Below are 24468 nucleotides of genomic sequence, written 5' to 3' on the forward strand. Positions count from 1 at the left end.
GAAAGCAAAATCCTTCTTCTAAACATCTCCTAGAGAACAGAGGGAGATACTAGGTTCTGCGGCAAGTTTCCTGGATAGGAAGCACCAGAAGGTCTCTGAACCTTCAATCAAGGTCAAGGCAGCTGCCTGCAACACACTCCACAGCTGTGGGCCATCCACCTTCAAGGATGACACAAGCCCATTGAAGAAGCTGGCAGAAGTACCTGGATGAGCATCTACTGACGTCCTCAGTAGAGGACATTTTTGAGACAGTCGAGTTCCTCGATCTACAACCGACGGCAACGCTGACTGTTGTCAAGCTTCTGTCACTTAAAGACATCCGAGACTACCGACCAGTACTTCAGAACAGCCGATCCACACTGAGACGATTCCTCACACCGAACCCCTGTCTAGGCCAGCCTGCATCCGTTCATCCAACTTTGCTGAACCGTCTTGCCGCCAGATACCGGCAACTGACTCTTGTCTCAAACTCTGTCACAGAAGCCTGCCAAGTGCCCTGAAGCTGACTCGACCCTGTCAAGCACCAAGAACATCTACAGCACAATGTACATTTTAAGACTCATTGCCCCCTTTGTGCTAAAGCAAAGAAACCTTAAATTGTTGCAGTTATCAAATTTACAGACTACCCTCCTGTCAGTATCCAAAGTGCATCCCATTTCCTTCTTTAAAAACTGTCTGTCCTCTGCATTCCTATACAGGGTGAGTTGTATATCGTAGTGTTGCCAGAACATTCTATTGTGATTTAAATAAAGTCAATACTTTTGATACAACCTTGAATGGACAATCTCTTTTATCATTGGGTAATAATTGTATTTTTGCTGTGTTGCAACTAACCAATGATCCACGACCTTTTGGAGATAAGCCTGTCATTCCGACCACGTTACCAAAATTGGACAAAGAGGTTTAAATGTGCTTGTGTGTCCAATCTGTTCAGATCCCTTCTGGTGTACTAGAGGTGTGGGGCTGATAGATGGTTTAAAAACCGATATTCACCCCTGGACCACTGGTGCCGCGGAAGTTTTTTCGTCACACGTCCTTACCACATTTAATAGCTAAATATGCTTATTTTAATTTATAATGACAGTCACAAAGATGTGCACACTCGTCTTGCTATGTGAACTGCTCCCAGGCTCCACATTTCAAATTGAATGCCACAATATCCTAAGGTCCCTGTTTATGAACAAGTAACATACCGTTTTTTTCTTAAACAACGTAATTTCCCTAATGTCTTTGGACGCCCCTGTCCTGTGGGTCACTGAGGTCATCACACCATTAATATTTTCCTGGGGCGCTTCAGGCTGGCATAATAAAGAATTAAAAGAGTGGTGCAAAACACTGAAGCAGTGCTCACTGTGGGCACCGTCTCCTTAGTTGGCTGTGAGGAGCCCCACACAGAACGCCTCTGAAGCTAACTTGTCCGAAGTCCATTGGGAGATAAACAATCAGCACTGAAAGGCACATAGATTGCAGAGCGGCCTTGTGATCTTGGGCAGACACTTTACATTTTTCACTAAGAGGCACAGGAATTACATTACAGAGCAATCTTGAGATCTTGGACAAGCACTCTATATTAGCACTGGAAGGCGCAGGGGTTGCATTGCAGACCACTCTTGTGATCTTGAGCAAGCACTATATAATCAGCACTGGGGGACACAAGGGTCGCATCTAAGAGCAGTCTTGTGATCTTGGACATGCACTATGAATTCACAGGCTTTCGTAAGGATTTCATGGCGGAACAGCGTTTTTATCTTGGGCAAGCACTGTATGGTCTGCATTGGGAGACGACGGATTGCATTACAGAGCAATATTTTGATCTTGGGCAAGCACTCTATGTTTAGCACTTGGAGGCAGAGTGGTTGCATTGCAGGCCAGCCTTGTGATCTTGGACAAGCACTCTATGTTTAGCACTTGGAGGCAGAGTGGTTGCATTGCAGGCCAGCCTTGTGATCTTGGGCAAGCACTCTATGTGTAGCACTTGGAGGCAGAGTGGTTGCATTGCAGGCCAGCCTTGTGATCTTGGGCAAGCACTCTATGTTTAGCACTTGGAGGCAGAGTGGTTGCATTGCAGGCCAGCCTTGTGATCTTGGGCAAGCACTCTATGTTTAGCACTTGGAGGCAGAGTGGTTGCATTGCAGGCCAGCCTTGTGATCTTGGGCAAGCACTCTATGTTTAGCACTTGGAGGCAGAGTGGTTGCATTGCAGGCCAGCCTTGTGATCTTGGGCAAGCACTCTATGTGTAGCACTTGGAGGCAGAGTGGTTGCATTGCAGGCCAGCCTTGTGATCTTGGACAAGCACTCTATGTTTAGCACTTGGAGGCAGAGTGGTTGCATTGCAGGCCAGCCTTGTGATCTTGGGCAAGCACTATATTTTCTTAGCTCTTGTGTTCCCTATGAAGGCATTCTCTGACTCTTTAATCAAAGTCCTTGTTGTTTTAGAAAACTTTCAAGTGCCTTGTCTTGCCTTCAAATGAATGTCAAAAAAAGTCTTCTCCACCAACCATGCCGAAACTGGGCATTTGGTCAGGGGGCCTGCCAACATTGTATTGACCCGCTAAGCGTTCTAGTTACGAATTGACAGCGCTCCTTTTAGACAGAGTAAAGAGTCACCTTCCAAAAGCTCTTTGGCTTTTTGCAAGCTGGGGGCGAGGGAAGCTGGTTGTTGTCAGGTAAATCATGTCATGGGATGGGGCCACGCCCTGGCGGGTACACACCAGATTGGGCGGGGCTGTCCCAGCGGTTCTAGACGGCCATTGGTCGAGCTGTGCAGGTAAACTGAGCTCTCCTGCCGGGCAGGGGAGATAAAGGCTGAGACTCGTGGGGAGGACCCGTTTAAATAAGAGACTCGCCGTCCTTGCCTTCCCTTCCTGTGCGTCTGTGCGTGTGTGTGTGTGCTCGTGTGTGTGTGTGTGTGTCTGTGAGATGGTCTACTCTCCAAACTCAACTTGCCTGTCTTCCCAAACTCTTTAAGGGAGTTTGCAGTTCTTTTTTTGCAGGAAACGTTCGGCCCCCGTTTCTCTCTTTCTTATCCCCCCACCCCATTCTCACCCGGAATAGGATTGTTTCGGCGGGAAAGTGCCGCACGAGCCAGGCCAGCCCCACCCTTTTGCAATCATCCGTGGCTGCACTTTAAGCAAAGTTTAACCCCGAGTTAGGCCCCTTTGATGTAGGATGTTTCTGCAAAACAACTCCCTAAACATGTCTTCAGCGCATGTTTTTTGCAAGGTGTGTCGTGCCAGATTGTGGGTTGGTCGTGCTGGACTCACCGTCCCACCAGAACAATCCCAGCCTTGCGTGTGCGGTTCTGCTTGGCTTTGAGACACACCTACGAACCGTCCCGCGGATGCGCGACCAGGGAAGGGGCGCCAAAGACCGGGAAACCACAAGCAACGTCACGCGAGGATAACACGGCCTGGGCTCCCTAGGCGGGGTAAGAACATTTTCCATATTTATGGCTGGCAGCCCATTAACCGAGGCCAAAATGTGACGGTCCACCGTGAGTCCAAGAGACCGCGTTCATGATCTCAGTCTACCGCACGGACAATTTGTGTGATCTCGGGCAAATTATCCAATCTCCCTTTTCTCTTATCTGCCAAATGTTCACTAAATTCCAGCATCTAAATTATTGGGAATTATAATGCCATATATGCAAAGTACATTCTAAAGGCCCGCTCTCAAGACGTCTTTGTTATTTTCTAAGTGTTTTATTTTTCTCTACATCCCAATGTATCTGCATATCTGTCAATCAATCTGCTTTCCTATTTAGCAATCTGGTTATCTATTTGTGCGTCTGTGTGTGTGAGTGCGTGAGTGATTTCTGCACGGACAACTTTCACGACCGCCCGCCTGCCTTTACCACAAGATTCGGGGTGAAACAAGGCCTCACGACCCGGAGAGCGCAGTGTCAGACCTGGTAGGTAAGTGTACAGGCGAGTTGTGTTGGGTCCTTTCTCAGAATTGTGGAAATACTGGTGTCTCCTGCAGGAACTTTGGAAAATGCACCGCCCTCCCCTTGTATACCCATGATGGCACGCTCTGTTTTACCTTGTATCTTGTGCAAACAGTTCTGACTGCTGCGTCTTGAATAAGGGCAAACAGCTCTGACTGCTGTCGCATGAATAAGTGCAAACTGTCCTGACTGCTGTGGCTTGAATAAGTGCTAACAGCTCTGACTGCTGCGGCTTGAATAAGTGCAAACAGCTCTGACTGCTGTGCTCCTTGAATAAGTGCAAACAGCTCTTGACTGCTGCTGCTTGAATAAGTGCAAACAGCTCTGACTGCTGTGCTCCTTGAATAAGTGCAAACAGCTCTGACTGCTGCAGCATGAATAAGTGCAAACAGCTCTGACTGCTGCTGCTTGAATAAGTGCAAACAGCTCTGACTGCTGTGCTGCTTGAATAAGTGCAAACAGCTCTGACTGCTGCGGCATGAATACGTGCAAACTGCTCTGACTGCTGAATGCTGCTTGAATAAGTGCAAACAGCTCTGATTGCTGCTGCTTGAATACGTGCAAACAGCTCTGACTGCTGATGCTTAAATAAGTGCAAACAGCTCTGACTGCTGTGCTGCTTGAATAAGTGCAAACAGCTCTGACTGTTGCGGCTAGAATAAGTGCAAACAGCTCTGACTGCTGCTTGAATGAGTGCAAACAGCTCTGACTGCTGCGGCTTGAATAAGTGCAAACTGCTCTGACTGCTGTGGCTTGAATAAGTGCAAACTGCTCTGACTGCTGCGGCTTGAATAAGTGCAAACTGCTCTGACTGCTGCGGCTTGAATAAGTGCAAACTGCTCTGACTGCTGCGGCTTGAATGAGTGCAAACAGCTCTGAACGCTGCGGCTTGAATACGTGCAAACAGCTCTGACTGCTGCAGCTTGAATTAGGGCTGCTAATGTTACATAGCGCAGCGGCTGTGATTGTTCTGAAATTGCCGCCCGGGTCCATCTTTTAGGCAGCGCTGGCTGCCGAGGCGTCGGCCTGTTCTGCTGCAATGAAAACAGCACGGTTCTCAATTACCTCATGAGTGCACGGCTTATCAGTCTCCATTATAGTTTTCTGTCTGATGTCCCGTCGGAATTCGAGCTGGCGACCTGCTGGCTAGTACACACACACACCCCTGCAGAGCTAGCGGCCCTCTCTTGACAATTGCAGTGGCAAATCTCGATGTGATTGCATGACTTCTGCAGCAGGCGCTCAACCGACTGTGCTACGTTACTGAATAGCACAGAGGCGTGTGCTCTATGCATCAGTGAACGGGTGTTCTAGGGAGAATAGGGGACGTTTATGTGTAAGGACAGTTTACCTATTGTTCGTAAAGTGCTGTGAAGCCAACACCATTTCTGCTTGGCAATGTGTATGGACACATTATTTGCATGGAAGGTGTGAAGCTGTAATATCGTTGGGGGTTGGGCTAGTGTATGGTTAGGGTGTGCTGGGCACGTGCCCATCTGTCTCTAGGTCTAGAGGGCGCCACACCCAAAATAAGATGCTGTCCTATGCGCTTTAAGCCGTCCTCAAGTTTTCTCTGTGCTAGAAAACGCTTCCGCCGCCAGCTTTCCTCAGCCTGGGTGGGGAGCCAAGGGTCTTGGGCTACAGCGGGATCCGGGTCACGCTGGGCCAAACCTTCCCTTATGCCGCCCCACTTGGGCACAAGGGTTGGTGGCAAAGAAGGCCCGCTAGGCCCATCCATTCTCTTTCCTGACTTCTCTTTGCAATCGTGAACTCGTGGCCTCCGGCTTTACCCTGGTGTATTCAGTGCGATTGTGTCTCTCTAAGTCTAAGCCCTTTCTGAACTGTTTTGATTAGCGGCGATTTGCTCAGGAGGCTGCAATCACCCCCGCACGGCAACCCAACCACTTTCCCAGCAAGAAGCACCTTTCCCCAAGCTTTCCTGATATCTGCGAACACATAGTTAATTCCAACCACTGTGGTTACAAATTAAATAAATAAATAAATAAAAACTAAGTGAATTGATAGATCAACTGTTTGATTGGTAGCACAGGTCAGTGGGTCAATGCAGTTGCTGTGCAAGCCTGAAAGCGATGCAGGTCGCCTCAAGTTAGAGTTTTGAAATCCAAGTGGAACTCACTCGGCCTTTCGTATTTTGGAGTTGTATAAAATGCCACGCATGTTAGTCGCTCTCTTCTGACATGTGTGCTCCACCTGCAGGGCACAGGTTCAAAGCCCAGCTCCCCCCGCGCGTCCTTTCACTCCCACTTCTCGACTCAGCCCTTCAATTCTACTTTGAAGCGATCAACTGAACTGACTGAATCCATGACTATATAGCGCCTATCATTTCACCGTGCGCGAAGCACTGTATATTGTTTGGAAGCCATGGGAATGTGCTGAATGCAGTAGTTTATATCCCCGTCTGAACTGGAGCCCCCCCCTAGGACACCCTCCCACCCCTAGGAGTTTAAATCCCGGATGGTGGGGAATCCGGACTCCCCAAGGAGACCCTGTCTGGAGACCGCCCGGCGGGTCTCTTATTTAAACGGGGTCCCGCCCGCCAACGACTGACACCCCCTCTCGTGCATCAATTAATCTACCAAGGGACGCTCAAGCGTTGTCAGGAGTCTCAGCTCTTCAACACCCCGTGTTAAGGGATCGCAAAGTAAATACTCGGAGTCACCATGTCAACGTTTCATCGGAATGCAAGAGGTGCTTTCCTGAATAGCTCCTGTCACCAAGATCAACAGGTTTCTAAGCACCCCCATTTTTGCTAGATCCATTTGCCCAGGATGACACTCATTGCTCAAGTTGGGACTCATGCAGGGCGCTGCTGTTCTCCTGATCGTAAATCTGGTACTAAATACTATCGGGACAATCTATGGCGTGGTCTTGGCTTTCGTTTTGCACATCAAGGCATTCTGGTAGTTGTAGTCTTGACTCTCTTGCAGTGAACATACTTGACTTATATCAGTGATTTGTAACAGGAAATCCCAATATTGAAAACGGGCTTAAGAAATAATATATACCGGCTTGTTTCCATTCGTTTAGTCCCATGAGATGAACAATGACTGACTTGTCCCCAGCCCCACTGAGTTTCATTGACAGCATCTTTATAGTGACTCGCATGTGAAGTGCAAGTTCTGTGCCACTGAATTCCTTGGAGTCCCACTGCCATGTGAATGTGTGGCCCATTGAAGGCCACGACATCGTGCACGTGCCAGTACTGCCCCATTAAAAGCCACAGAATCCCGCTGAGGTCTGAGAGTACTGGCCTCTTTAAAAGCCATTGAATCCTGCGGAGGTGTGACAGCACTGGCCTCCTTAAAAGCCACAGAATCCCGCTGAAGTCTGACAGTACTGGCCTCTTTAAAAGCCATTGAATCCTGCGGAGGTGTGACAGCACTGGCCTCCTTAAAAGCCACAGAATCCCGCTGAAGTCTGACAGTACTGGCCTCTTTAAAAGCCATTGAATCCTGTTGAGATATGACAGTAACTGCCTCTTTAAAATCCATTGAATCCTGCTGAGATTTGACAGTACTGGACTCTTTAAAAGCCATTGAATCCTGTTGAGATATGACAGTAATGGCCTCTTTAAAATCCATTGAATCCTGCTGAGATGTGACAGCACTGGCCTCTTTAAAAGCCATGGAATGCTGCCGAGTTGCGACAGTACCGCCTGACTGAAAGTCCAGTATTAGACAGTACTGTCACAGCGAAAGAAAGGGCGCCGCAATGAGGCGTGCCAGTACTTTCATTTGAAAAGTCCTATAATTCTTTTCAGGTGTAGCAGCCCTGCCCCATTAAAATCCCAGGAATCCGGTTGAGATGTGACAGTACTGTCCCCCCAAATTTCCTGGATGTCTTTTGTGATACGACAGAACTGTCAAACCCGAAGCACATTTATATAACAGTATCACCCCTTTAAATGTTATGCATTCTGCTGTGGATTGACAGCATCTCCCTGGCACCCACTCAGGTGGGACAGCACTGTCCCGCTGTTAGGAATATGAACTGAGATATGGCAACATGACCCCATGTAAAGTTCTGAGTCTGTACTGAGACAGGACAGTACCCCACTAGGCTCTGATGAGGAGTGGCAGCACTATCCACAGCAGCAGAATTTTCCTTGTGACAGTACTGTCTAAATACACGTAGTGAAGTTATTCTGGGAAGTGCCAGTACTTACCTATTGAACAAACAGAAGTCCTGCTCAGAAGAGTACTTTTTGTTTTCTTGCTCCGAAGGGCAAACTTCGTCTAGTTAAAAAGTATTAGCATAGTACCGAGAAGTGCCCGTACTCGGCCTTTAACACATTTGAATCGAAAGTACTCAACACAGAGCAGACATGCAGCGATCCGATGAGTCTTTGCTACAGGGCACCACATTTACAGCACTGGACGTTCCTGTGTTATATAACTGCATTCTGGGAGTAGTAGTCTTGGTTTACATAATTTAAATAGACGGGGTATCACAGTTCCATGATACCAATGATTTGCAGAGCAGAAGCCTAAGAGTAGAGAAGCCTGTGCACCTGTATCTCTGGGTCACCTGGTCTCAATACCCACCCAGAAAGTGCCAGCCTTCTACTGAACCTAGTAGAACCATTGCCCTCTCGCCAACCGCAAACCTTTCTGCATAGTGGTTGTCTCAGGAATTCAGAGCAGGACGTACATTTGAGAATTTAATAATTGTTTATGGTAAACGTAAATGGAGATTTGGGTGGGGTCAACCCATTTTCTGGGTCATCCATTTGGATTAATATTGCCAGACAGAAGCTGTGCATGGCATAGTTCAGAGTTTACACACTTTAGAAGTTTGTGATCATAGGAGAGATTTCCCTTTAAGGAAAAATGAACAGCATATAGTAGTGGGTGGCCAGGGAAAAACTTACAAAGAAAAGCAGGTGATTGGTAAAAAAAAAATAGGATTACTGTGTAGGAGAAAAGAGGGCTATTAATGTGGAGAGCAGGCAATTCAAAGGTAGTTGGGGCCGCCAATGGGGTGGGGGAGATGGGACTGTTCACATGTGCCGACACCGTGAGTATGGTGGGTCTGGGAAGAGAACACAAAGAGCACGTTCATTTAATTATATTGGCAGAATATACATCGCCCAATTTGGACACTCATCATCTGGGGATTTTTCTTGGTGCCGGGTTATTGGCATACACTTTTACACAACACAACCCAAAGCAAGGCATTCTCTGTTATGATGCAACTTATAGAGTGGATTTCTAGCTCCCTCCCTAATATCCCCGACCGGTCATTATTAGGATCGCACACAATCTTCTAAATACTATTATGAGCACTTTAGAGACATTTAGAAAGAGATGTGCTTCTGTGGGAGGTCTCTGTGCGATTCATCACATAATCAGAACATTTACAGACACCTCACCCCCAATCTCCAATGACTATAAACTGAAGTTAATAGGTAGTCACCTGCTAACATGTTTTGGAACATTTGGAAATTCCTAAGTGGGGAAAATGCAACTGGAAATGGTCATTAGATCCCAAAAAAATGTGGAGAGTTTCCAGCAACTACCACCCTAGTGGTTCAGACACAGAGCAGAATCCCGGCCCAGGAATCACTACATGGACGTAAAGTCATTTGTCTGACTTCTTAACAAGAACAACAGGAGTACTTTGGAGGATTGAGGGAAATTCCATGTCCTCCTGGCAAATACAATATCATCCTTAGAAGGACTGCAACACCAATCAGAATTCTCTCACCCCCATATCAGATTCTGCTGTGAAATATATGGACTTCAGTATCGTATGTGAATGGGCTTCTTTAATATCATGGGAAACTGATGGACCTACAGTTCAGTCTTTATCCAGTGAAGAGCTGATGGATAATTCCACCGCATGGCCATGGCATTATGTGGTGTATGCGGGGGTGGTTAGTTAAAGGGTATTTCCTGGCCTTGCCTTCCAGACTGCATTTAACCTTCATATCATTGTCTGTTTGTTGTAAAGCTCTCCACTGCCCACTGGCAATGTACCAAAACTATTTGAAAAGGGTCTCCACGCGGGTGGCGGAAGATAACATAATGTTGTCCTAATAGAGGACTCTCTGTCCAACCCTGAGATGAACCACAAAGTATGCATGCAATGTAACCACACTATGAGCACAAGAACACCTTTCAGACGCGGCGTGTTTCATACTTAAGATACCCATAATTAAGTGATCAACTGCTTAGCTTTCAATGCACGTTTTCTGGTGTGTGCACAAATAACCTTGTCACCCACACTGATGCACAAAGGGCTAGATAGATAGAGAGATCATATAGTTACATGAATAGGAGTGAGAGAAAGACAGATAGATAGAAGGAGTGATCGAGCGATAGGAGTGATAGAGTGACAGGAGTGATAGATAGTAGATACACAGACAGGCATGTGGACAGAAAGATAGATAGATACATTTGTAGATAGATATATAGATACATGGATAGAAGAGATAGGGAGATAGATAGATAGATAGATAGATAGATAGATAGATAGATAGAGTGCTAGGAGTGATAGGAGTGATAGGAGAGATAGATGATAGACAGATACATGGATACATAGAAAGAAATAGATTGTAGATGCACGGATGGGCATGTGGACAGAAGGATAGATAGATAGATAGATAGATAGATAGATAGATAGAGAGAGAGAGAGAGAGAGAGAGAGATAGATAGATAGATAGATAGATAGATAGATAGATAGATAGATAGATAGATAGATAGATAGATAGTTTGGAGTGAGAGATAGATATATAGCACTGATAAGAAGGATATAGAGATAGATAGATGATAAATAGACAGGCATGTGGACAGAAGGAAAGATAAATGGAAAGCTAGAGCGCTAGAACGAGTGATAGGTAGATAAAGTGGCAGATACCGGTACATTGTTAGGTAGATAAAAAGACAGATAGATGGATAGATAGATAGATAGATAGATAGATAGATAGATAGATAGATAGATAGATAGATAGATAGATAGATAGGGCAATGTGTTATTGATTCCAAACACACATACAATGATATCTAGCATTTCTGTAAATCTACTATGTACATTATTCAAAACGGTTTGTAGGGGGAGCAACTCACTGCAATTTTTATTTCATCTTGGGAAGAAATTGGCTTTACCCACTTTCAATAGCAGCCACGAGATGTTTCAGAGGATCTTGGCACGAATCGTCTCTGGACCATTTCCTCCGCAAAACTGACCTCTTTCTAAAATTGAAACCTTTGCAGTGGGTTATTATGCACAAAGACATCATAAAATACAACAGAAACATGTACCCAGAAGAACTAAAAATGCCATGTATAAAGAATCCATATGCCTGCCAAGGGTGAATGCATGGTTGACTAAGAAGGGCATCCGTGTCTGGACCCCATCTACTCAAGGGTTAAACTGTCGAAGAAATGCCAATTACAAAACCATACCATATAGAAATTAGAACTTGACTTGCAGTTAAAACACCCACACACTATCGAAGAGATAGCAATGTGGCCTAGGTTGACTAAGTTCTGATTGTTTCCGCCCCACTGGAGCGCATTGTGTGATCCTCAGCAAATCAATTTTATTTTCACGTTCGTTTTAATGTCATTAGGAGCAGCTCATATTAAGACTTACATTAAAATCAAAATGCCAGGGTAGAAGACAGTGATTTCCTATCTGTAACTGGCCAGAAGTCCTACAAGCATGCCTTCAGAAGCCACCTCACTATCTCTAACAGCTAAGCCAAGCCTACATGCACATTTAGGGACGGAAATGCAAAAGGCCTTTACTAACTGGGCCGTCCAATAAGAAAACTGTTTCTTGGGATACCGTATGCCTATTAAATGCAGACATCTTATGTCATATGTTTTTGTTTACTGGGTTTGAAAGCTCCTCTTATGGGGATTTAAAAAGAGCTGGAGACAAAGTAGGGTCTAACGTGTTTGACCAGACAAACCCCTAGTCACCCAGCAGTGTTTATGCATTTCCCTCTCGTTTCCCCTGTTCTCTCTCTCAATCTCTCTCTCTCTCTCTCTCTCTCTCTCTCTCTTTCTCACTCTCTCTCTCCGTCTCTCTCTCCGTCTCTCTCTCCGTCTCTCTCTCTCTCTGATTCTCCTGCACAGTCTCTCCCTCTCCCGTTATTTATTTTTTATTAACGTGCTTTTTAGTTTACAAAGAAAGTTTTTGCACAAAAATGCTGTCTATCCACTGTACACAATTCACATAAAACAAAGAAAGAGGTATACACAATTAATCAAGTAAAAAAACAATTCTCTCTCTTTATTTTCCTCCTACTCTCCTTCTTCCCTTTATCTTTGTTCCACATATCGCTCTCCACTCTGTTTCATTCTCTGTGTCTCAATCTTTCTTTCTCTCTTCTCCCCCTTTTCTCTCTATATCCCAGTCTCTCCCCCCATCTCTCTCTCTCTCTCTCGGTGCCTCTTTCTCCCACTCTGTTTTGCTCTCACTCTTTCTATATTGCCCCTTCTCAAATTGTTTTCTCTCTCTCTCTGTCTCTCTCTCTCTCTCCCTCTCTTTCCCTCTCTCTTTCGTTCTCCCTCTCTCTGTTCCTATCACACTTTCCCCCCTTTATTTCTTTGTCAACTTGTCTCCTTTTCTTAACTCTCATACTGGCGCTATCTTTCTCTCAGCCCCCCTCCTCTCTCTCTCTCTCTCCCTCTCTCTTGCTTCAATTCTCTTTCTTTCTCTTGCTTCAATTCTATCTCTTTCTCTCGCTCTCTCTCTCTCTCTTGTTCACTCTCCCTCTGGATTTGTTTCTCTCTCTCGTTGTTTCAGTTTCCGTTCAGCTGTGTCTCTCTCGCCCCCCCCCACATCCCCCTTCTTTCTCTCTCGCTCCCCCTCTCTCTGTCGCTCATCGTTTGTCTGTAAACTTCCCCCCTACTTCTCTGCCACGTGCACCTTTCTCTTTGTTTAACTCTCGCTCTGTCTTTCTCCCCCTGTCTCTCTCTACTTTCGTTTCTCTCTTAGTTTCGTTCTGCCTCCATTTTCAGCGATGTGGCCCTCGTTCTACGCCTTCCTTGGGTTACTGCCCCCTTTTCAGCCCTCCCCCCCTCCCCCCAGTGGGGCATTGTGTACATAGGCTTTTTGCCTGAGAAAGAAGCGAGGCAATGGGAGGCAAGATAATTGCAATGTGGCCAAGCGTGGAAGCCGCAAGTAGAACGGGTGTCTCTTTGTTCCATAATTTCACCACAAGGACACAACGCCACAACGCCTCCCCAATATGCTCTTAATGACAGTGCAGGTCTGTTATAGCGCAGGACACATTTCAAACCACAAGGACACACGAACACTGTCTGCTTATAAGATGGGTGTTGAAGACACAGGTGTGTACTTCCTAGCATTGTGCATTCAGAGGTCCTGTCAAGTATCTGAACAGACTTGGGATACATTTAAGGAGCCGGAATACGTCACGCCCATTCCCAAGTCATTTCGTTCAGAGAACACAGCCTCGATAGCATATTTGCCAACATTATTTATTCCATTCCAGAGACACCAGTCCACTCCTGCTTTTCATTTTCCCATTCTTGCTCTTGTAGTCCTGGATTTTAAACCCAGAACTACAAGTCCCAGAAAGCAACGCTAAAAACAGGATCGGGCTACTATCTCCAGAATTAGGGACTGCTGCCTGGTTCCAATGGGTAGGGGTTTGATTGAATGTAGCAGATGCTAGTTACTGTCTCTTCATTTAGCTAAACTGGCGCCATTGTCTACATCTGGTTTATGGATCAAATGAAGAATGCGTTTACCCGTCACCCGTGCCAAGTGCAGACGGTTCCTAACAAGCCTCGTATTCTTGTGCAGCCGGTGTTTGGACACGATCCCTCACTTCACACAGCCTCAGAGGGCGTGATGCGTGCGTGGGCGTTGGCAGGGACCCGCGCCGCAGCGCGCCAAGACACGTCGAGCAAAACTGTGGTATTTCCAGCAAGCTATGTACCTTGCAGTGGAAATGTGCAGGCCGCCTTGCGTGCTGTGCCCAATTGCCTCCTGCAATTCCACCATCATTAAGCGAGGACATGCAAGGGCCTGTCCAGAGTGCCACCTCGCACGAGGAGGCATTGCAAAACTCCCGTCGCCCCCTCTCCCTCTGCAGACTCGGGGCAGACCTTTTGGTGCAGGCTTGCCTCACCCTGACACTGCGCAAGTCGCAGAAGTCTGAACATGGCTAAGCCATAAGCAGGCTTGGGGCCTGATTCGCAGAACGTTATCCTATGGGATTGCGCCATTATAAAACTGTATCCTATGGGATTGTACCATTATAAAACATTATCCAATGGGATTGTGCCATTGAAAAACATTATCCTATGCGATTTCGCCATTGTAAAACATTATCCTATGCGATTTCTCCATTGAAAAACATTATCCTATGCGATTTCTCCATTGTAAAACATTATCCTATGGGATTGCGCCATTATAAAACGTTATCCTATGGGATTGCGCCATTATAAAACGTTATCCTATGGGATTGCACCGTTAAAAACGCTTTTGTGAATCGAGCCCTTGATGTTCTGAAGCCCTTTGCGCACAAGCCTAGGGGATCAATGAGGAAACCAAAAATTGTGAGTTTTTATACTCGTTTTTTCAGGGAGCAATTGCAAAATCTGCACTCTCGGGTGCCTGTCATACAACACCTGCCAAAGGTTGTTGGGGTTCTAGGGAAGGAAGTAGAAGGGCTTGTTGGGTATGACTTTAGCATGCCCCAGCCCACCCTGCAGTGGGTAGATTCCACACATACCCTCTGGTGCAGCAAGCACCTATTCTCCAGCTCTTTCTCTTCTTGGCGCTGCTCCCCCATAGAATGCAGTAGAGTGCCAAGCTACATTTGGTCCAATTGTACACATTGACTTCCTGGGCACCTTATCTATCCCTCGCCCTCATCTCAACTATCTATCCCACTTTGCTTCTCCTACCAGATTACACAAACGTTTCACTGATGCAAGTGCAGAAATTGCACGGTATTAGCACTAGGGTAAAATGTGCCCTAGTTTTGAAAACACTGGGACATATTATAAAACTATTACACCACGACAAGTGCATTTTTGCACGGTATAACCATGAGGGCAAAAATTGCCATAGTGCAATAAAGATATGTTTTCAATGAGGTGTTTCACCAGGGCAAAGTCTGCTCTAGTGCCAATACCATTCCATATTAGCACGAGGGCAAATTTTGCCCTGTTGCAATAATTCAGTGAAAATGTATCTTTTTTGTCAGAGGGCAATTTTTGCACTGGTGCTTATACCATGCCAATCTGCAACTGTCATGGTGTAGTCATTTTCTAATATGTCCCATTGTTTTTTTTTTTAAAAAGGGCAAACTTTGCCCTAGTGCTAATACCGTGCCACTTTGCACTTGCACCGGTGCAAAGTTTCTCTACATTTTCCCTTTGCTTCTACAGCTGTTGCATCAAATTCTCTGAAAAATCAAGCTATTTGCACTTCGTAAGACACCCACAATTAAGGCATGTTTACAATTCAAAAGTCACAGCTGGGCTTGCAGTGTCAAGAAGCAGGTGATGGACTATTCTGAAACAGAATGGCAACTTGTTGGCCATCATTTACCTAATCCGAACTGTAGACCTGTATAATATTGCGCCGTGTTTGACCCAAGTGAAGGCGAGCCACGCATTACCGTTATCAGATGATGTGTTCATCTCTTAGGCCATGGGAAAGTGGGGCATCCAGACCCTAAGCACAGTATAAGCCTACATTCCATCATCCAGACCCTAAGCACAGTATAAGCCTACATTCCATCATCCAGACCCTAAGCACAGTAGAATCCTAAATTCCATCATCCAGACTCTAAGCACAGTACAAGCCTACATTCCATCATCCAGACCCTAAGCACAGTAGAAGCCTACATTCCATCATCCAGACTCTAAGCACAGTAGAAGCCTACATTCCATCATCCAGACTCTAAACCCGGTAGAAGCCTACATTCCATCATCCAGACTCTAAGCACAGTAGAAGCCTACATTCCATCATTCAGACTCTAAACCCGGTAGAAGCCTACATTCCATCATCCAGACTGTAAACAGGGTAGAAGCTTACATTCCATAATTCAGACTCTAAGCACCGTAGAAGCCTACATTCCATCATCCAGACTCTAAGCACAGTAGAAGCCTACATTCCATAAATCAGACTCTAAGCACCGTAGAAGCCTACATTCCATCATCCAGACCCTAAGCACAGTAGAATCCTAAATTCCATCATCCAGACTCTAAGCACAGTACAAGCCTACATTCCATCATCCAGACCCTAAGCACAGTAGAAGCCTACATTCCATCATCCAGACTCTAAGCACAGTAGCAGCCTACATTCCATCATCCAGACTCTAAACCCGGTAGAAGCCTACATTCATCATCCAGACTGTAAACAGGGTAGAAGCTTACATTCCATAATTCAGACTCTAAGCACCGTAGAAGCCTACATTCCATCATCCAGACTCTAAGCACAGTAGAAGCCTACATTCCATAAATCAGACTCTAAGCACCGTAGAAGCCTACATTCCATCATCCAGACTCTAAGCACAGTAGAAGCCTACATTCCATAAATCAGACTCTAAGCACCGTAGAAGCCTACATTCCATCATCCAGACTCCAAGCACAGTAGAAGCCTAAATTCCATCATCCAGACTCTAAACAGGGTAGAAGCCTACATTCCATAATTCAGACTCTAAGCATCGTAGAAGCCTACCTTTCATCACCCAGTCTCTAAGCACAGTAGAAGCCTACATTCCATCATCCAGACTCTAAACAGGGTAGAAGCCTACATTCCATAATTCAGACTCTAAGCACCGTAGAAGCCTACATTTCATCACCCAGTCTCTAAGCACAGTAGAAGCCTACATTTCATCACCCAGTCTCTAAGCACAGTAGACGCCTACATTCCTTGCCCTCATTCGGTCTTCTCACAGCTTCCAGATCTCCAGCCAATCCACAAGATTGGAATGGGGGCTCTAACTGCATGTAAAGGCTTAATTCCAAGCATCCCTTTGTGATGTGTGCACACTGGCAATGGCTTGGGCAAGCCGTGGCTCATGAAGCACTGGCTGAGGCCACCTCTCCCCACGTTCTAATGGTTTTGGAGCTCATATCATCAGTATCTGATGTGTGCTCTGTGACCATCACCCTCTTTAGAGGGTATCACCTTCAGCTCTGGACCACTAACGGGGGTGGCAGTCACCAACTACACAATACAACCCTCTGGTGACGTCTCTAATGCTCCAGTAGATGATGCAATTTGGACCATACTGTTGTGTTGTTCTCGTCTTCCTCTTATCATTTGGAAGCAGGTCCACTACCCCGTTCCTTTCCTGCTTCAGAATAAATGATCGGCTTTCAAGAATACTGCTTTGCCTATATAATGAGAGAGTGTGTTGAATGCCCAGGAATTTACATCATGCATACGCAGCAATGATAGAAGCAGTCTTGATGCATTTGTGTATACACATACACTCATCAAATGTTGTCCTTGTTGGGTTGATACATTAAATAACAGAATATCAGAGTGAGTAATGGTGCGGTGGTTAGAGACCATTCTAGTTCTAAGCACTGTGGGTGAGTCTTCCGCATTCAGGGCCACTGACATCCTCTGTCACCATCAGACAATCTTAGGCACCCTGGCCCAACTACCACATAGCTACTGTCCTGCCAATGGTTCACAAGAGGTTCTGACAAACACCGCTATAGGAGACCCACACCTAGATTTGAACTCTGAGATGGACGTATGGGAAAGACAAGGCCCCCGCGAGGAGTCTTCAGGGCCACCATGGGCAATGTATAAGGGTGTTATTGACACAAGTTATTACACCTAACCTAGACCTGGAAAAAGGTGCTAAACCCATGCTTTGTGCCAGGAACACCTAAAAAGTTGTTACTGGTCGGGAAACACCACACCACAATTGTAAAATGTGTTTTCGTTACTTTTCCAGTATTCTCTATGGCACTATCATGTATGTATTTACTTGTTTGTTTTCATAGAATATATTATATCATCAATTCATGAGCCAGGTGTAGTTCATTTTCAAGTCAGTGTTAGGCCCATTGCCCTTGGCGTCCACCCACAGAATCCTGGGAAATTATTTCTGCACAAATTCTGACTTGGAAACCCCTCACCCCCCAAAAATGGTGGACAGGCAGGATATCTTCAGCCTGATTTGCACAAATGGTTTAACATTGGAAAGTCCCATTGAAAACGTTTGAGTGAATCGGGCCCTTTGTTTTCTGCTTCTTTGTGTGTGCATTGTTCACACTCTAGTATCAGCCAGGTGCTGTCACACCGCTCAGAGACATGCTTGTTATTGTCTGTAAAAACAATGGCTGCCTAATGTTTGGGAAGAGTTCTGAAATACAGATGCGCATAAAGAACTCCCTTCTGATACCGTTTACCCTGACAACAGAACCTCAAGCTATCTGTCCTCGCCTCCTCTCTGCACTGCGCTATTGGCTGCCGCGTGCACCCACACATGCACATCTGTCAGGGAGGGAAATGCACAGTCAGTTATAGAAATGACTTTAATGTATGTTTCTGGCAAACAAAAATGGCCGCCTGACCTGCAGTAGCAGATAGAGTATCAGAAAAGGCATTCCCAGGAGTCACAAAGGAATGAGATGCTTTCTCTGTAATAATGAGCACAGGTGTAAGCGCACAGTTAGCACTAGGGCAACATTGACCGTTTTCTAAAAACACTGGGCCATATTAGAAAACCATTGCATCATGACAAGGGCAGTCTGGCCTGGTATAAACACCAGGGACAAAATTGCTATAGTGCAAACAAGATATCTTTCTAATGCATTTCTGAACCAGGGCAAACACCATTCCATATTAGAACTGGGCAAACTTTGCCCTGGTGCAAAGATGCAGCAGAAATGCACCCTTTTGCCCTAGGAACATTTCTGCCCTGGTGCTAATACCATGCCAAACAGCAATTCTCATGGTGCAAAGATTTTCTAATATGTCCCAGTGTTTTTAGAAATGGGGCAAACTTTGCCCTAGTGCTGATACCGTGCAAAGTTTCTGTAATCTGGCCCCAGGTGTTTACAGTTTAAGATTGGGAATGGCATATTAGACCTGAAGTATAACATGAATGTTTTTAAGTGAAATAGTTGATTTGTGAATTTTTTGTCTGTGCTAGGTTTACGACAAGCGCCAGAGATGAGTCAGCTTCAACGCGGACGCGGCACGACGCGGACCCTCACCGGAACCCTCGATCGAAGAACGATCCATGGCTCTGCGGTCCTTCATTCCACCGGAGTCTGTGTGGTTCCTGATCAGATTTCAGTGGGGTGAAGAACTGTAAGCATGGGGCTTCATCTCCATTGGCAGCAGCCAGCACCCTACCTCAAGAGGCTAATGCACCTGCCTGCAGACGGCGACTGGAAGGAATATATAGCATTCAATGCCACAAAGAAACCAAACCATGTGCATGATTGTAGACCTCTTGTGACTCTGTAGCTGGGCAGGACTATTGCAAATGATGTTGAACTTTGTTTAGTCTTCCAGTTCCATGTTTATCTTTTAACCACTATTTTATGTAATATTCTACAATGAATCAAATTCCACTTTTCATTGAGGCAAGCCAATATCTCCCATGATAAGTGTATACAAAGTGATTGTTAAATTGAGGTTTATTGAATAATGTGTAACCTGTAAAGCATGGCACTGCAAACTGTGCTCTCCAGTTTTATTTATTTTGTGTTTTTTTTGTTTTGTTCTTGTACTACGATTACCATGATCACTCATCATTGACTATGCTGTTTGGGGCTGATGGGAGTCGTGGTCCAAGACATCTGATAAACTGAAGGATTCTGGCCTCTGATGTTGTTTGTAGCAGCTTAATCCCTTTCCTTCTCCATGCTGTACCTTTGAACTGTGGATGTCGGTTTCCATAGCACTGAAGTGCTCAGCTATCTAACCCTCGACATTGCTTTAATGGACCTGATTATACGTTTGGTATTAATTACAATGGAATTATCGTGGAATTCAAATGGTGCTAGGGCAACGTTAATCCACATTTTTGGGGTCAATAGGGCACTGTGAGGATTTTGTCAGATTTACTGCCAGCATTAATTCAGACATGATAAACCCGGAGACCTCGGAGGGAAAGTGAAGGGTGTTCCCCCAGCTGTGCACTGGGGCGAAGTCAACTGCTTCAGCTATAAGTCAGAATTCAGCGGTGTGGTAAAACTGGTTATGCTGGCGGTAACACTACCGCCTCCAAAAAATGTCTGCATGCCCAAACTCGTAATGATGCCCAAAGTCTTTTGATTCCTTAAATACAATTCTGGGAAAACTGATGGTTTTGGCACCACTTTGGCTTCTCCTGTGTAAGGTTGGTCCTCCATTCTGTCATCACTTGACACCTGACCTTGTCTAGTCCCTATGGGGAGGTGCCTGGGTTTCACTTTGGACCCTCTATACGAGGTGTACACCCGGCCTCTAGGCACTGGCTTTAATTCTGTCCTCAGCTTTCCAGACCATTGCCAAGGAGGATGGTAGCAATGGCACCGGGTGCTTTAACATGACCGCTTTCAACTTGATCATTTTCTGTAGCCAGCCTGTTTCTGAAGCAACAGAGGTTGGCAACCTGTGACTCTCCAGATGTTCTCCACTCGGCCTCCTATGACTTCTCCCTATTGACTATGCTGGTTAGGGCTGATGGGAATTGTAGTCCAAAACATCTTGATAGCCAACCATTGCATGTCCCTGCTGTAGACTGTGAAATGTACTATCTGACAGATGTTCTATACTGGGCCTCTTTTGCCCGTCCTTATTGACTATGCTGGTTAGGGCTGATGGGAATTGTAGTCCAAAACATCTTGATAGCCAACCATTGCATGGCCCTGCTGTAGACTGTGAAATGTACTATCTGACAGATGTTCTATACTGGGCCTCTTTGACCCGTCCTCATTGACTCTGCTGTTTAGGGCTGATGGGAGTTGAAGTCCAAACATCTGGACAGCCAACCATTGCATGGCCCTGCTGTAGGCTGTGACATTCACCGTCTGATCATAACAACCCGTTCAGTGATTTTCTACATGTATGTAAAGTCTTTAATATATATTGTTTCATGTTACCTATTCTTGTTCATCAAACAAGGTGATGTTCTTTCCAGTTGATCTTAATGTTCGTTTTATTTAATGTGTTTGCTTTTCTTTGCTGTATTTTTGTAATGATCTGTAATGTATTTTATTTTTGTTTTCACATTTCTTTGCTTTTTGTACCTGGCCCCAGCACCCTTATGGGATTGTTGCACTTTGGTACGTTTTTTATAATAAAATCAGTATACACAGGCTTTACTTGGTAGGCAGCCATGTACCAGTGTGCCACACAAAAAAACAAACGCTTGCTGAATTTCAGTACAGGGGTCTGGTACTGGTAAGATCACACAGTTGTGAAGGCTTAACAGCATCTGTAGCAACGTGTTGAATGGGGGTGGAGACCCTGTTAGAGGTGTGATCGCATGCATATCAACAATGCAAACCTTTCAAAGCAGGGAATTATGAGAGACTCGTGCTAATAGAATATGTATATGCTGGGTGCAAACAACATTACAAATGGTGTGTTTACAAATGATACTGCAAGGTCCTAAGAACCCGCTGAAAATGTGCACAATTGTGCATTCTACCTAACAAGACCCTATTTTAATAAGCTTCAAGGGTCAGCATATTATCCGAGCAACATGGAGGATTGGGAGACATGTCTGCTGGAACCGTGTTGAAATACCCATGTATAGTGCACCCCATTCAAATCCTAGAATTATCGGGCACTCCTTCCGGTTGAGCTTGCATAGGGTAGGGTACAACCCCTGGTGCAAACAAACTTGCAAATTGTGTGTTTACAAATGATACCTCAAGTTCCTAAGAAGCTTCTGTAGACGTGTACAGTTGTGCTTTGTCCCTAACAAGGCCGCCATTTTAATGAGTTTCATTAGCCATCTTTTGGGTTTGTCCACTGGCAAACATAGCACCAGGGCTGCAAAGGCATGTTCATGAGGAGTTCCTGTGTATCAGTGAGCAGGCCTCGATGCTGGGCTTGCTTAACGTCTCTGCTCTGGTTACAGGAGCAACCAATGGATGATCGGTTTGGATGCCGCGCCCTCAGTGGTAGCGGGTGCTCTTGAACCGAGAGGCCACGTCATATCCACCCGAGTCATGTTTTGGCCAACCTGGCTGTCACCACTGGTTTATTCAAGCTGATGAGGGCAGTGTTGGATCCACTTACATACATTCTAATGGAACATGTTTAATTTCTGGGGGCAGGGGGATTGGGCAGGTGACAGCTAAGGCTTTGAACCCACGTGTCCATGTACCACCCTAAGTTCCTACCTACTGGCAATGCTTCATTATCAGCACGGGCACAGCTTAAAGTCTGTAACCATGTCTATTGTGCGTGCCCATGTCTCCCTGTCCCACACAGAGCTCCTACATTCTGCCATGCTGCATTATAAGCATGGCACAGCTACAGCTCCATACCATGACCTCGTGCACCACACAGGGCTTCCACCTTGCAGCAGCGCACCCTTGTGGGCCTGGGCACAGCTAAAGCTCTGCTCCCTTGTGCCACAAAGAGCTCCTTCTACACAGGCTCACAATGTTGGAAAGGAAGGATGGGAACACCCCAGGGGTCTGCAATCTTTGGCTCGCCAGATGTTTTGCAATACAACACCCATCAGCCCTAGCCAGCATAGTCAACGGTGAGAGATCATGGGAGTTGTAGTTCAAAACATCTGGAGAGCCAAAGGTCGAAGACCTACGATTTCAAACAAACACATACCTCTTCCCATCAAGGGTAAACGTGGCACACTTTGTGCCACAAACATGTATTTCTCCCACGGCAGGAGTGTACCCTGCTGAGGGAAAGTGGAAATATGGCATTACTTTTGCACGCTTACAACCCCGAACTCCGCCATGGCAGTTACCAAATTATGTCTACCAGATAGAAGCAGGGGATGTTTTCGAGTAGGAGAAGGGCAAGTTCATTAGAGGTAGTAGGCAATTTGGCACACATGTTATCATGCTTTAGAAATGTTCATGCCTGTCTTGCCATTGAGTCGAGGTTGCAGGAAATGGAGGGCCTATGACCCGCGTACACATCTTGCAAGGTCATCACAGGGTCTGCATGGCTGCAGAGCTTTATTTGTGCCCATACCTACCCCGGACTGTCATGAGGCTGCCAGTGTTGCTAATCCTAAACTATGTGGGGCAGTGTGCACCTTGTATGGCACAGAGTTACTTAGATACACAATCTTGGCAATATTAGAGGCACCGTGGTATAGGGTTCTTTACGACTTTGGGTGAGAAAGGCACAAGGCCTTGACAGTGCCCATGTCTGCCATTGAAGAATGCAAGCCTAGAGGAGCTTTGCAAGTCACACGCGTGTATTGGTACAGAGTTTAAGCAGTGCCCAGATATTTGTAGCATTGTAAGGTTGTAGCTGAACTGCTTGGCTAGAAGAGGCACGTGGACAGATGTTTAGCTGTGACTATTGTAGGGTTTCAGCTAATGGTGGACAGAGGTTTCCCAGAGTCCAGCCCTGCACTGGGATAGGTGGATATGCAGGAGCATTGCATACTGCAGGCTTACACAGGGACAGACCTATAGCAATGCTAAAACACATTCACGAACAGCATGATCAGCACATTGGCATAGAACCTTGGCATTGCCCATCCTCATATACACAAGGTGTGAGCCCTTTATCCTCTATAGGGCACATGGGTTCTGGAGTTTACGGCTTTGGAAATGCTCATACCTACCATGCAGCCTTTGCAGGATGTCGAATATATGCGTTATATCCGGACGTATATGTCCAGGGTATCGGCACATCCAAAGCAGTCAGGAGTATCACACCAGAGTACTTGGCAGCTAAGCTCCACATATCTGGTGGCGCACGTTCCTTAGTGGAAAAGATTGACCAACCAGCTTGAATCACAACTCGTCCACAAAGAGAGGACCTGCAAACAATCCTTCTGTTATTATGCACCCACCCTCTAGAAACTCCATCCCATGTTGGCTCGGAAGGCCCCCAAAATTCTTCAATTGCAAGAATCTCTCAAAACATGGCTATTTACATCCAGCTTTCCCTCCCTAAATATCTCCTGGTCAGAGTCCTTTGTTCTTCTGGCTCCAACTCTCTGCAGGTCAAGCGATTCTCCAAGCAGAGAGTTGGAGGTAGATCCCTTTCGTCAGCCGACATCTCCCTTTGGAACGGCCTCCCTCCCCCCTCAGACTTGAGCCAGATCTTCTTAAATTCAGGAAACTTCCCAAGACTTTCCTTTTCTCCTCCTCCTTCCCTCACCTTCTCCCCTGCTAACTCTCCATCTGCCACTGCGACTGGGGCCTGCTCCCTTCAGAGTCATATGGGGTCAGACCATTCCCCTACCAATCCCTCAGTAACCCTTCTCTGCACTTGCCCTCTGGCCCCTTTTCTTGGACTAGTCCAACTGGTCTTCCCTGTCAATTGCACCCCCATGGCCCCCTTCCCTGGCACTTGCCACCTTGGCCCGTCCGAGCACTTGCCCG

General features: G+C 46.0%; 1 long non-coding RNA gene across 1 annotated transcript; it reads left to right on the forward strand.

Annotated features, from left to right (window-relative positions):
• The first annotated feature begins 2845 nt into the window (after positions 1-2845).
• LOC138520867 (uncharacterized) lies at positions 2846-21242 on the forward strand. The gene is made up of 2 exons (XR_011282887.1): positions 2846-3914; positions 19083-21242. It is a non-coding gene; the product is annotated as an uncharacterized lncRNA (long non-coding RNA).
• Positions 21243-24468: the final 3226 nt, after the last annotated feature.

Source organism: Ambystoma mexicanum, chromosome 13 (genome assembly GCF_040938575.1).
Source record: "Ambystoma mexicanum isolate Mex_15411 chromosome 13, UKY_AmexF1_1, whole genome shotgun sequence".
Taxonomy (NCBI): Eukaryota; Metazoa; Chordata; class Amphibia; order Caudata; family Ambystomatidae; genus Ambystoma; species Ambystoma mexicanum.